This window comes from Triticum dicoccoides, chromosome 5B (assembly GCF_002162155.2).
Source record: "Triticum dicoccoides isolate Atlit2015 ecotype Zavitan chromosome 5B, WEW_v2.0, whole genome shotgun sequence".
Lineage (NCBI taxonomy): Eukaryota > Viridiplantae > Streptophyta > Magnoliopsida > Poales > Poaceae > Triticum > Triticum dicoccoides.
Genome location: NC_041389.1, coordinates 474,000,515 through 474,014,389, shown reverse-complemented (window position 1 = coordinate 474,014,389; position 13,875 = coordinate 474,000,515).

Below are 13,875 nucleotides of genomic sequence, written 5' to 3'. Positions count from 1 at the left end.
CGCCACCAGCCGGGGAGGGGTCCAGCAGGGGCGCCCGAGTCAAGGAGGAGAAGGCCGACGATGGCGGAGACTACGGCGACTTCTCGGCCTTCAGCAAGTTTTTTTATTAGTTTTTATATGTAATGGCGACTACTCGACTTAAATCCGCGAATATAAAGCCCAAGTTTGCCGAAATTTGGCGTGTTTTAGTCGAACTTTGCCTAAATTTGCTATACAACTTCTTTTTTCGCGCCTGGGGGCGGCCCTGGGGCCGGCGGCTGGGGGCCAACTCGCCCCCAGGTCCATTTTTTGCGTTGGGTCACCCCCAGGCGGTGATTTTAGGCGCCCCCTGGGGGCCAACGGCTGGAGATGCTCTAAAGCTTGACGAAGTGCCATGGCTTCTGCTATTTCAGGAATTTGAATTCGTTCAAAGTAACCTTTATTCGCCGCTTGCACCCTTCCCCGGTGATCACGTATTACCACACCAAAACCCGCTCTTGCAGATTGGGAGAATGTCGCTGCATCCATATTGACGAGCATCGACCCATCCGGCGGCGGAGACCATTTTTGGTTTGACTTCAAGGTCTCACGTCTAATGGAAGTGGTCGAACTAAAAGAATGCATATTGATAAATTCAACATAAGCTTTGATCTTTCTCACTACACAAGAGGATGATTTAAAGCTTTGCCATTATGGTAGGCATTTCTATTTTCCCATATATGCGATATTGCCACTGCCATGTTAGACTAGGTATATTGTAGATATACGTGTTGTAACACAATACATGTACCTGTACGTTCTCTCCTATATATACATGACAGTCGTACCCGCTTAGGGTATCGAGCATTGTTCCAAACCCTAGTTTTCTAACATGGTATCAGACGACGCGTTCGATCCGCGCCGTGCTTCCGCCTCCTCTTCCGCCGCCTGCGTCGGCCTCCGCCGCCGCGCTGCCTCTGTTAACCCTGGCGATGGACTCGCTGTTCATGGCGTCTCCTCCCCTCGCCTGGGCCAGTCCGGCTGTGGCAGGATCGCGCCCGCCAGCGCCCCCATTGCCCGCGATCCATCCCTCCATCGCTCGTGATGCGTCGTTCTCCCGTGAAGATGCGTCGCTCTCCCGTGATGCGTCGAACTCCTATGATCCTGCGGGGCATGTCCAGGTGCCCTATGGCACTGCCCGTGATGCGTCCCAGCCGCATCGCGATCCGTCTCTGGCGTCCCAGCTGCCCCGCGATGCTGCGCCATACGTCGCGCCATTGCACTATGGCGTCCCGGCGCAGTTGCCCTACGGTGGGATCCAATCGCATGCTGCGCCGCCGGCTTCAGGCTCCTAGGTGCCCTACGGCAGCGCATATCCAGCGCCGTACGTCGCGCCGTCGCCATCGTCGTACATCCCGCAGGCGCCGTATGCTTCGTCCTCCGCGGTGCCCTACGAGGTGCCGTATGGCACGCGCTATACTACCCCTGTGTCATACGTCGCATTGCTGCAGCCCTACGGCGTACCTCCGATGGCGCCCTACGGTCATCACCAACACTACCGTGCGCCTCCGTCGGCCAATGCGCTGACTCCGTACAGTGCTCCTCCGACGTACGACTCGCAGCTCTCCGCACCGGTGGCTGAACCAGAACCGTTCCACTTCGCTCATCTGGTGACGGTGAAGCTCTCTGCTGATAACTACCTCCTGTGCCACGCTCGGGTGTTGCCGCTGATGCGTAGTAATTACCTGAGGGGTATGTCGAGGTACGCTGTCGTGTCCCCCGGCCATGATTCCGGTGCCCTCGGCCGCTGGTGGCTCCGTCATGGTGTCCAACCCTGCTCATCGTCGGTGGATTGCTTAGGATCAAGTTATTCTGGATGCCATTCAGTCCTCACTCACTCCCTCCGTTGCCGGCATGGTGGTCTTTGCTGCAACGTCGAGGGATGCATGGGCCACACTCGACTCCAGCTTCTCCTCGCAGTCGCTGGCACGTTCTTCTGCCATTCGTAACCAGCTGGGTGAGGTCAAGAAAAATGATCTCTCCGTCACGGCCTTCTTCAACAAGGTCAAAAGTTTGGCTGATACATTATCATCTATTGGGAAGCCTCTCCGTGATGAGGAGTTTACTTCATTCATTCTCAATGGACTTGATGAGGACTATGACTCTCTTGTTGAAAACATCAATGGACGTGACACGCTGAGGCCGCCTCGTGACCTCTACACGCGCCTCCTCAACATGCAACAGAGGCTCGTAGCTCGCCGCTCCGTCGAAGTCTACATGGAGGGCCCTTCTACGAACGCTGCTCACCGCGGGAGCGCCCGTGGTGCCAAGCAGAAACCGTCGCCGTCCATGGGCAACCAGCCCCGTCCGCCCGCTCCAGCTCCTCCGTTGTTTGGTCGCAAACGCCTCCACTACGAGGCATGTGGTGGTGGCGTTGAGTATCAGCTCTGCGGCATTGAGGGGCACTTGGCATCTCGATGCCATCGTCGCTTCAAGCGTGACTTCCTTGGCATTGGGAACAATGGGAAGGGTAACGAGAAGCAGGCCGCTCTCGCTACGCAAGAGCCTGGGTTCACTCCTTCATATTTTGTGGACCCTGCCTGGTACATGGACACAGGCGCCACGGACCATTTGACAAGCCAGGTTGACAAGCTGACCACTCGCCAGCCTACACCGGTCATGATCAGGTCCGCACTGCCAATGGATCAGGTATGCCCATCTCACATGTTGGCCAGGCATCTCTTCTTTCGTGTACCACTAAAACCTTGCGTCTTCTTGATGTCCTTCATGTTCCTTCAGTCACACGTAGTTTACTCTCGGTCCCTAAATTAACTCTTGACAACAATGTGTTTGTTGAGTTTCACCCTTTCTATTTTTTTGTTAAGGACAAGGACACGAGGGATGTTCTACTTAGTGGTCGAGCTCGCGACGGCTTATATGCGCTTGACATGCCACGAATATCTCCACGAGTATCTCAAGTTTTCAGTGGTGTTCGGGTGTCGTCTTCACAGTGGCATTCTCACCTTGGTCATCCGGCCACTCCCATTGTGCACCATGTCCTTCATCGTTATCATCTTCCTGTTGAGTCAAGTAATAAGGAGTTTCTAGTGTGTGATGCTTGTCAACAAGGAAGAGTCATCAGTTGGCTTTTTCTGTATCGAGTCATGTTGTCAAGGCTCCTCTCAAACTTGTGTTTTCAGATGTATGGGGCTATGCCCAAACTTCTGTCAGTGGTCACAACTATTATGTCAGTTTCATCGATGCTTTCAGTTGCTTTACTTGGATTTATCTTATTAAGCGCAAATCTAATGTATTTCATGTCTTTATGCAATTTCAAGCACATGTTGAGCGGTTGCTTAAGCACAAAGTTATTCATGTTCAGTCTGATTGGGGGGGGGGGGTGAATATCGTAATCTTAACACCTTCTTTCATAAGCTTGGCATCTCACACCATGTGTCTTGTCCTCATACACATCATCAGAACGGTGCAGCTGAGCACAAGCACCGTCACATAGTTGAAACTGGTCTAACACTTCTGGCACATGCCTCTGTCCCGTTTCGATTCTGGAGCGATGCTTTTGTTACTGCTTGTTTTTTGATAAACAGGATTCCCACACGACTTCTTCACATGAAGTCTCCTCTAGAAGTGTTGTTTCATGAAACTCCAGATTACTCCTTCCTCAAAGTGTTTGGTTGTGCGTGTTGGCCGCATCTCCGTCCGTACAATAAGCACAAACTCGAGTTTCGATCTAAGAAGTGTGTGTTTCTCGGGTACAGTCCTCTTCACAAAGGTTACAAATGTCTTCACATTCCGACAAATCGTGTTTACATTTCCCGTGATGTTGTGTTCGATGAGATTGTTTTCCCTTTTTCCACGCTCTCACCATCCACTGATACTACCGCTACCGAGCTGCACTCCTTTCCAGTTTTGCCTGATCAATTTGTAGATGCTGCATATTCTCCTCTGTTGTTGCCTAACCATGGTGCAGGAACTGGACGGGGCGCTCGCCTTGAGCTTCTTCACGATGACGTGGTTGCCGTTGCGCCAACTGCAGTCGTTACTCCAGTTAGGTCGCCCGACGGGGAGCTTGATGTCGACCGCACGCGCAAGCCCCATGCACATGGATCGGGTGAGCCGGCTGCCTCGCCTAGCCCGGCTGCCCGTACGTGCATGCCCTATGCACATGCATCAGGTGAGCCGGCTGCCCGTACGTGCGTGCCCCATGCACACGCATCGGGTGAGGCCGCAGCCTCGCCTAGCCCGGCTGCTCGCCCGTGCATGTCCCATGCACATGGAGCGGATGCTGCGGCAGCCTCGCCTAGCCCGGCTGCTACTGCAGTGCTGCCGCCCTCGCCCAGTCTGTCTTCGCCGGCCACCCTAGGCCCAGCAGCGCCCGTGGAATCCCCCTCGGCAGAGTCCGTAGACTCGCCCGCTAGTGTGTCTTCCGCGCCGCTCCTCGATGTTGGCTCTTCTGCTGCGGTGGCTTCTCCGACACCTCCGCCGCCTGTCACACTACGCCCTCATACGCGTAACAAGAGTGGCATCTTCAAGCCTCTCCAGCGCACGAATGGTACCGTCGCATGGCTTGCGGCCTGTGTTGCTCGTGCTGAGGCTGATCCTACGGCGGAACCGCACCATTTTCAGGCAGCGCTTGGCAGTCCACACTGGCGCGCTGCTATGGAACAGGAGATCCATGCTCTTCGAAAGAATAATACCTAGCGCTTGGTTCCACCTCCCTCTGGTGTCAATGTTATTGACTCTAAATGGGTGTTCAAGGTGAAGAAACATGCCGACGGATCCATTGAGAGGTACAAGGCAAGATTGGTTGCCAAGGGGTTTAAACAAACGTGTGGCCTTGATTATGAAGATACGTTTAGTCCTGTTATCAAACCCATGACTATTTGTGTTCTTCTTTCGCTGGCTGTTACTCGACGATGGTCGCTTCGTCAGCTCGATGTCCAGAATGCCTTTCTTCATGGAGTTCTGGAAGAAGAGGTATATATGCGTCAGCCACCAGGTTTTGTTGACCCTGCTCAGCCACATCATCTGTGTCGCCTCGACAAGGCTCTCTATGGTCTGAAGCAGGATCCTCGTGCGTGGCATGCACGTCTTGGCGCTGCTTTTCATGCACATGGGTTTGTACCGTCTACAGCAGACACGTCTCTATTCATTCTTCAGCGACCTGAGGTGACTATGTACATTCTGGTCTATGTTGATGACATCATACTTGTCAGTTCGTCCGTCGCTGCTGCAGATCGACTTGTGGCTTCTCTAAGGCCTGTTTTTGCTGTTAAGGATCTTGGGAGACTGCACTATTTTTTTGGCCTGGAGGTTCTTCATTCTGACAGTGGCTTGACTCTCACTTAGCAGAAGTACTCTCAGGATCTGTTACGACGTGCGGGTATGATGCAGTGTAAAACTGCTACGACTCCTATGTCCTCCACAGACAAATTGTCAACTTTTGATGGGGACTTGCTCTCCTCCGAGGATGCCACTGAGTACCGCAGCATCGTTGGTGGACTACAATACTTGCTCGTCACTCGACCAGATATATCATTTGCAGTTAACCGTGTGTGTCAGTACCTTCATGCACCGCGTGATTCTCATTGGACGGCGGTTAAGCGCATTCTGCGCTATGTTCGACACACTGTTTCATATGGTCTACATCTGCAGCCTGCGGCTTCTGGTTTGATCTCAGCCTTCTCTGATGCTGATTGGGCTGGTAGTCCTGATGATAGGCGATCCACGGGGGGACATGCTGTGTTCCTTGGTCCTAATTTGATCGCCTGGCAAGCTTGCAAGCAAGCTACCGTGTCTCGGAGTAGCACTGAAGCTGAGTACAAAGCAGTTGCTAATGCCACAGCTGAGATCATATGGGTGCAGTCATTGCTTCGAGAGTTAAAGGTCTCTCAAGCCCAGTCGTCTGTTCTTTGGTGTGATAACATCGGTGCTACATATCTTTCATCCAATCCAGTATTCCATGCCCGAACGAAACACATCGAAGTTGACTATCATTTTGTGAGAGAACGTGTTGCACAGAAGCTACTTCAGATCAAGTTTGTTTCTTCTAAGGATCAGCTTGCTGACATTTACACTAAACCCATGCCTTAACCTTCTTTTGAAGGATGTCGACGCAATCTTAACCTCCTGAGTGTTTCAGACATAGTTAAGATTGAGGGAGGGTGTTAGACTAGGTACATTGTAGATATACGTGTTGTAACACAATACATGTACCTGTACGTTCTCTCCTATATATACATGACAGCCGTACCCGCTTAGGGTATCGAGTATTGTTCCAAACCCTAGTTTGTCTAACATGCCATAATCATAGAGTGAAAATCTGTAGCGTTTTGTATGCACTCTAAAACCCATTGCCTAATGTGAGTAAAACTTTTCAGTTTCAAACAAATGGCATACTCTTTCTTAAGCTCTTTCCAGATTTCTTTAACATAGTGGCACTGCAAAAAGCAATGTTTAACAGTTTCCTCACTATTGCAAAAGTGACAATCATACCTTGTGAGGATTGATCTCACTTGAAGTCGAGCGCCTGTTGGGAGACCGTTATAGGCGAATCTCCACAGAATTACCTTCATTTTATTTGGGCATTGGATTGCCCAAAGTTTCCTCCAAATTTTCTCCGTGATCTTCTGATCTGAAATAGCCCCTTTGCCATATGTACTCCTGTCACTCCAAAAGTTTAGTGTTCTCAGGAAATTATATGCCAACCTCACTGTATAAACACCATCTTGGAAATTACATTGGAAATCTTGGAAGTGGCGGCTAACCGTTTGTGCGTGTGCGTGTGCGTGTGCGTGTGCGTGTGTGTTGAAACAGTGGTTGCTGCCCTGAGCACCGTGTCGGGAGTTGTCCGAACTGTTAGCCCTGATCGCCAAACAAAATACACCTTCCATCGGAACACTAAAAATGCTAGACGCACGAACTACTTTTACGGAACCAGCCAAAGCGCTGTAAAACGCCTGGACCGTACAACCTCTGTTGATGTAGCATTACTCCAAGAACACTGCCTGACAAATGACAACTCCGATCAACTGAGTCCCGTTGGCACCCCCGCTACTTATGTGTTTTGTGGTGAAAGAAGCTCTTGTCGTGTCAACTCTCCAATCCCGATCGATCTGGGCGATCTAGTTTCTATTTTGTCACAACCATTTCTCACAAACCACTCACTCTTTTATATTCTGGCTAAAGTAAATTACCTTTGTAGTTTTAATTATATTATGAGAAACTTAATTACAAACAATCGTCAACGAGCCAAAGCATAAGACCGATGCGTTTGAAATACGTATATAAGACATAAAAACAGTGCACAATTATATTTTTTTGGTGCAAAGACCACTTGTTCCTGCCCATGCAGAATTATATATCACTTATTATTGCCTAGTCAGTTGGAAATTGCTTTTGGAGGCCGAGCTCCATGGAGGCCTCCAAATGCAAAATTTAACATTCTTGAAAATTCATATTTTTACATTTTAAAAATTCTAAAAAATACAGAGATAAATGAAGGCATGGTGCATAAGTGTGTCAATTTTCAGGACGAAATACGTTGAAATGGGGGTTGTGCAAAAAAGACAAATCTTGGGCTTTTTAATACATGATACTATTCATCCTTCCAGACCATGAATTTATCTTTTTTGTACAGGTCGCATTTCAATGTATTTCATTCTGAAATTTTACACACATATGCCTCACATCATTGTTTACTTGTACAAAAAAAATCAGATTTTTTTAAACTGGAAATTTTGAATTTTGGTTTATTCAAAAAAACGGCCTCCATGGAGGCCGAGAGCCAAAACGCCATTCTCGCCAATCGGTGCATATTGTAGAGTTGAGACTACTTTGCCAGGAGAAAATGTGCCCTAAATTTCAAGAGCATTGCACCGGCTGCATGGCTCTACAACTTTAAACTCGACCGTTGAGGGAACTTTCCCCAAAATGTATCTCTCCACGACCAAGAGTGCTTTATGGGCTTCCATGATCATATCCCTGCTCATCGGGAGGCATATATCGTATTCACTGCTGGAACACGAATTTTCACCCTCGAAACAGGTGCTCAATGTAAGGCATTCAAGCGACTTTGCATTCTCAAGCATATGGCATGTCAACTCAACTATACTCTTTGCAGAACAAAAGCCAATGATCTGCACATCCTTGATGCTCCTATACAAGTGTCCTGGCACCTGTCTTAGATCATGAGAAGAATCTCCTAAAACTGATTCTTGCTCCATGTGGTCCCCCCACTGTACCTGCATTGAATAATATCAATAGTAACGGTGAAAAGATAAAATATATACTGAAACTAATGCATGGCTCGACCAGATATATAAAAATATGTGTGTAACACTATTCTAAGGCAGAGGGTAGAATAATTTCAGAAAAGGAAGTTCCTTTAACCGTACATAGCAATAGGGGTGTATATATTGTACATAGTTTACAAGTTGTATGCGTATGGTTTTACTATATTTGTAGACTTACATACAACATGAAAGTCTCCAAGGAAGGACACCCATCAAGAAAAGAAACCAGAGAGAAATAATCATAGTCTGGGGGTAAAACCCCAATGAGCAGTTGCTTGACATGGAGGAACTTTCCAGGTGCCACCATCGCATCCCTCTGCATGAAAATACTTCAGATTAATCATCGTTGAAAAATACAAGTTGCTAGTGTTTGTTGCGTAATGTTGATATCTAATAATCAAGATTATAAGAGTATACCACATAGGACGAAGATATGTAAAGAGCTTCAAGATTTGGCACCATATGCGGAAGATTGGCACAAGCATAATGAACAACATCCCCATATGAAGCACGAATGTCAAGATATTGCAATGAATCACCAAGTGATAGTTGTAGCAGGGCACCCATATACTCAAAACTGCAGAGATTAGGGGCTTTGCACCTTATCACTTTCAGATATCCGCATTTGTTGACTACCAGGTGGCTAAGCCGATGCAGCAAGCTAGGTATCTACAGAGCAATTAACTCATTGCATGCCACGAGTCTTAGTTTCTCCAAATGAATTGTACTGGAAAGAAGGTGCCTTAGCTGATCCTCTGTAATATGCACATAATCAAAATCCAGACTAGTCAGACTTCTTAAATAGTTAAGTCGAGCCGTGGGACGGAAGGCACAGTTGGCGAGATGAAGTTGTCGAATCGACTTGCCCCACCCACTAGGTAAAAGTGAGAATGGGAAGTTGTACATAGCTGCATGAGAACAAAACCCCAGGTCAAGTTCTTCAATCCCTAGTTTAACCGCAATGCCAAGCCAACAATCGAGATCATCATGGGAGGTGCTGAAAAGGGGAAAATCACATATTTCAAGCTTGAGTGCTGTAACGCCAATGCCTGAGTGGTTTTCTAGGATGTCGTTGGTTTTCCTTGCAAGATCTATCGCTTTTTTACATGACATTCCATACACCCCGCCTTTCAAACCCAGGGTTGCCCTAATTAAGCTGAGATTGGGAAAACGTCTCCAATAACTTTTAAATGAATGAGACACGCATGCAACACGTGCAGCATCTCGCAGAGGAAGCAGAGAATGTATATAGTGCCATATGTCCTGCATGAACAAGCATTAGAGAAAAACCATCTTCGAAATTGCAAACACAGATAGTTGCTTAAATTTTGAAAAGGAAAAAAAAATAAGACAGATGAAGTGACACACGAACAATAAGGTAGTTATTATGTCCGAACATTGAAACTGTAGAGGGGATAAAAGCTGTTGGATTCTTTTATTTATCAGCAACAGTGGAAGTGACACGAACATATGTCTAAACTATAATGAAATGAGTATGCACTTTGAGCATATAACTTTTTTACTGGAATTCGGGAGCACTACAATGAAGTCAACCAACAAAAGCACAGAGGTGGCACAATCACACAGGAAGAAGTTGAAGCAACTTGTATGGGGATAGCTATAGCTAGGAAAGTAGGAACTCTAGTCTGTATCAAGAGATATTTTTTATTTAGCTACTAGTATTGATTCACCAATTTGCCAAGTTAGAACCGTCCTAGTGATATTTTACTTGCAATATAAGTAAGTTGCCATTAATTATGAGCATTTTATGGCGAACCTCTGGAAGGGATGGTCCTGAATATCTCGATTTTTTAACAATTCGAGAATTGTCATCGTGCAGGCAGGGTGAGTCCTTCCTTTTAGCCACGGATGAAGCCAGTAATCCATCTAAAATAGACGACGCATTGGTTATAAAAAAAATAGAAGAGGTACTGATGGAATAAAACAAAGGGAGTACCTAGAACTCATCTGGATGAGATATAATTTGGTCTCATTCACTTTGAAAACAAAAACAGATACAATACACATCAGCACACACGCATTTTATAGCATCACATCCAATGGCTATAAAAGGCGAATGAGACCAAATTATATCTCATCTAGATGAGTTCTAGCAAAACTGTAAAACAAAAGATAGAATATAGAGTAGTTGTTTCAGTTTTGCTAAAGCACATCTAGATGTGTCATAAGTATTGCACATCTAAGTTCTGTATCATTGATCTTATGCGGGGATTTGTGTGGGAATTTTGTTTCTGTCCGAAAACATGTATTCCGGCTAGTCCTGGCCATCTCAGGCCCGGCCCTGTCGGCCCACCCCAGCCCGACCCTAAAATCCAGGGCCTAGGCCCGATGGGCTTGCCCGTGGGCCGGGCTTGGGCCTAAGTTTTGAGCCCACTAGCAGGGCCTGAACGGGCTTGGGCTTGGCATATTGGCATTTTAAGGAAGAGGCCTGGCCCACGGCCCTAAGCCCTAAGGGCTTTTCAGGGCTTTTCACCAGATGGGCCGGGCTTGGGATTGAAAAGTAGGCCCGATGGTAGGGCCTGGGAGGGCCTGGGCCTCAGTTTTCTGCTGTGGGCTTTTTCAGGCCCGGCCCAAGCCCGGCCCGGCCCAGCCCATGGCCAGATATAATTCCGGTGCAATTGGCCGCCCAACTCTCTTGGCAAGAGGTTGAACAGACCGGCTGCATGGACATGAGCCGATTGAGTGCCAGCAGCCCCATGGTACGGTGCGACGACGGCAGGCTCTCGAGCACAGATCAGGCGGACCGATTCTGTTTCTTTCTCTCTCTCTCTCTCTCCCGGTCGGCTGCTCTATTTATTATTTTCAGGCAGCACAGGGCGAGCTTTACCTGAATTCGGATCCATATATTCTTTTGCGGGGTGGGCCCCATGGGTCAGCGGGTACGTCCCAGCGCAGGCTCCGCAGGCAACCGACATCCTCGGCTTAGGTCAAGCCGAAATCACTAATTAAGGAGTACTCCTTGCGGAGATCACTCCAACTCTCCAGGTTGCGATAAATGGCGCGCTGCCTGTGCGCCACTTGTCGCAACCTGGAAGTTTTCCCTTTTTTCGTAGATCAGTTTATTCAAAATGTTTTATCTCTTAAACCGTGCGTCTAAATCTCAAACCACTTTCGCCATTGGATTCCTCGCGTCGAGATCTTCAAAACTAGATCTCATGTTGATAGGTTTTGACGAACTTTTTTTTCACGAAAAAAAACCAGACGAAAAAAGCCGATGAAAAAACCGAACCGGGAACACGAGTTTTTTCCCTTTACGAAAGAGGCACGCCCCGTGCCTCTCGCGAAAGCACAACCGTGCCTCTGGCGGAAGCAAAACCGTACCTCTCGCGAAAGAAAAAAAAACAAAAAAGGTGTTTTTTTCCTTTCCGAAAAAGGCACGCCCGTGCCTCTCGCGAAAGCACACAACCGTGCCTCTAGCGGAAGCAAAACCGTGCCTCTCGCGAAAGAAAAAAAAACAGAAAACACGTTTTTTTTCTTTCCGAAAGAGGCACGCCCGTGCCTCTCGCGAAAGCACAATCGTGCCTCTGGAGGAAGCAAAACCGTGTCTCTCACGAAAGAAAGAAAAAACAAAAAACGCGTTTTTTTCCTTTCCGAAAGAGGCACGCCCGTACCTCTCACGAAAGCACAACCGTACCTCTGGCGGAAGCAAAACCGTGCCTCTCGCGAAAGAAAAAAAACAGAAAACGTATTTTTTTTCTTTCCGAAAGAGGCACGCCCGTGCCTCTCGCGAAAGCACAACCGTGCCTCTCGTGAAAACAAAATCGTGACTCTCGCGAAAAAAATGCATTTTTTTGCGCAAAAAAATTATTTTTTTTGAAAAAAAAATTGGTCGAAAAGCTAGGGAAGACCGGTAGAAAACCGAAACGTCAAAAAAACGAAAAAAATGTTTAAAAAGCCGAAAACGCGTGCGTAAAAATAAAAAAAAACAAAATCCGAAGGGAGTACCCAGAGCGCGACACGTGGCGAATGGTTGTGAGCGTGCCAACTGACGATGATCGTTGCGAGGCTTCCGAAGGAGCGCTCGTTATTTAGTTGCTCCCAGGTCAAGCTCCGTGTGCTCCCGAAGCCGCCTACGAAGTGCTTCATGAACGTGGTTACGTCGACAGGTCTGGCCGGGCGCCGCCATGACTCGCCGGAGAAGAGCCATCAATGTCGTGTTGGTCGACGGGCTTCTTTCTGGCACGGTCTTGCAGGGCGCGCGTGGTGCCCGCCGCATGGATCAGCCCTGCACTGGCGGTACCGCCGCGACGGCAAACAGGGCAGCCTGTCTATGCTTGCCTCATGCGTTACCGTGATGGTGTGGTGTAGAGCAGCGGCGGCCGCATCATGGCGAGCTGCTGGTAGGGGTGGTCTGGTGAGAAATGCTGCCTTCACGGTGATGAACGAGAGGTTGGTGACCAAGTTTGTCTCTCGTCGACAACAGCGGCGCGGAATCCACTTTGGTTTTGTTTTAAGTCAAAATTATTCAGTGATCACAGATTGACCATGGCCACGTCAGCAATCCCGGTCTAAAAACTAGCTGAGGGTTGCAATGATCGGGAATTGAGAGCTCAGGATACAAAATTTCAGGGACCGAGAGTTTAGGGTTTAAATTTGACTACATGTATAAATTCAAGGTTTAAATTAAACTCACTCAAAATGCTAAACTATACCACTGCGCTAATCGCTCCCCTTCCCTCTGATTCCAATCACAAAACACCACGTCACCTTGTAGAATTGAATTCCATAGGTCATATCTGTAGGTGTAGCATTTTCTTCTCTCATCCCCGCTCACAATCTTCTCTCGCCTTCACGACTTGTAATTAGCACTAACCCCCCCCCCCCCTCCCTTACTTGCTTAGCGCTAGTGAAAACTTTGGTCCCCTGCTTCGCCCAGCGGTGGCACTCCGGTGTTGTGCTCCTTCATGAAAGGCATCACCCGGGACTGCTAGGGTGGGGGGGGGGGAGGGGAATAGTGGTGGATTTGTAGACGACAAGTGATGGTGTGCTTCTAATCTTCGGCAACTCGTAGTGGTTACGACCATGGTGGGTCCATGTCGCCGCCGTTGGCGGATCAATACCTCGTATGGGCAAGAGAGCATCAGGGTCCCCTCTACAGTGGTGGCAGTACGTTGTCTAGCGGGAGCCCTATGCTTCAACAAAGCCTACCCTTCGTCGGTGCTTGGTGTTGCACATTTTTGCCGTTCCTCGTGCTTCAGCGCCTTCATCTGACAACTCTCATTCGGCGATATTTCTTAGCCGCATCCGGCGATGATGCTCGTGTGGAAGGCTACTCATGCTTGTGGGTTCGCTCCTACTAATTCTCTATTGGCAGTTTGGGCTCCATTGATATGGGTTTTGGTGAACCGCTCTGTCGGCCGCCGGTGCGACATCCTTCGAGCCAGGTTGAAAGGGTTGAGGCCCTTTGTGGCAGTGGAGACAGATTGTGGTCTGGCCCCTTTGGTCCTTTGGGTGCAGTCAGTGACATGATGCATGCTCGATGTTGCCATTCTTCCTTGACCTTAGTTTGGTTCATTGGTGTTGGTTGTAGCGGTGGTCGATGGCAGCGACGCTTGTTCTTGTAGTTGCCTTCAAGTTGCCCTCC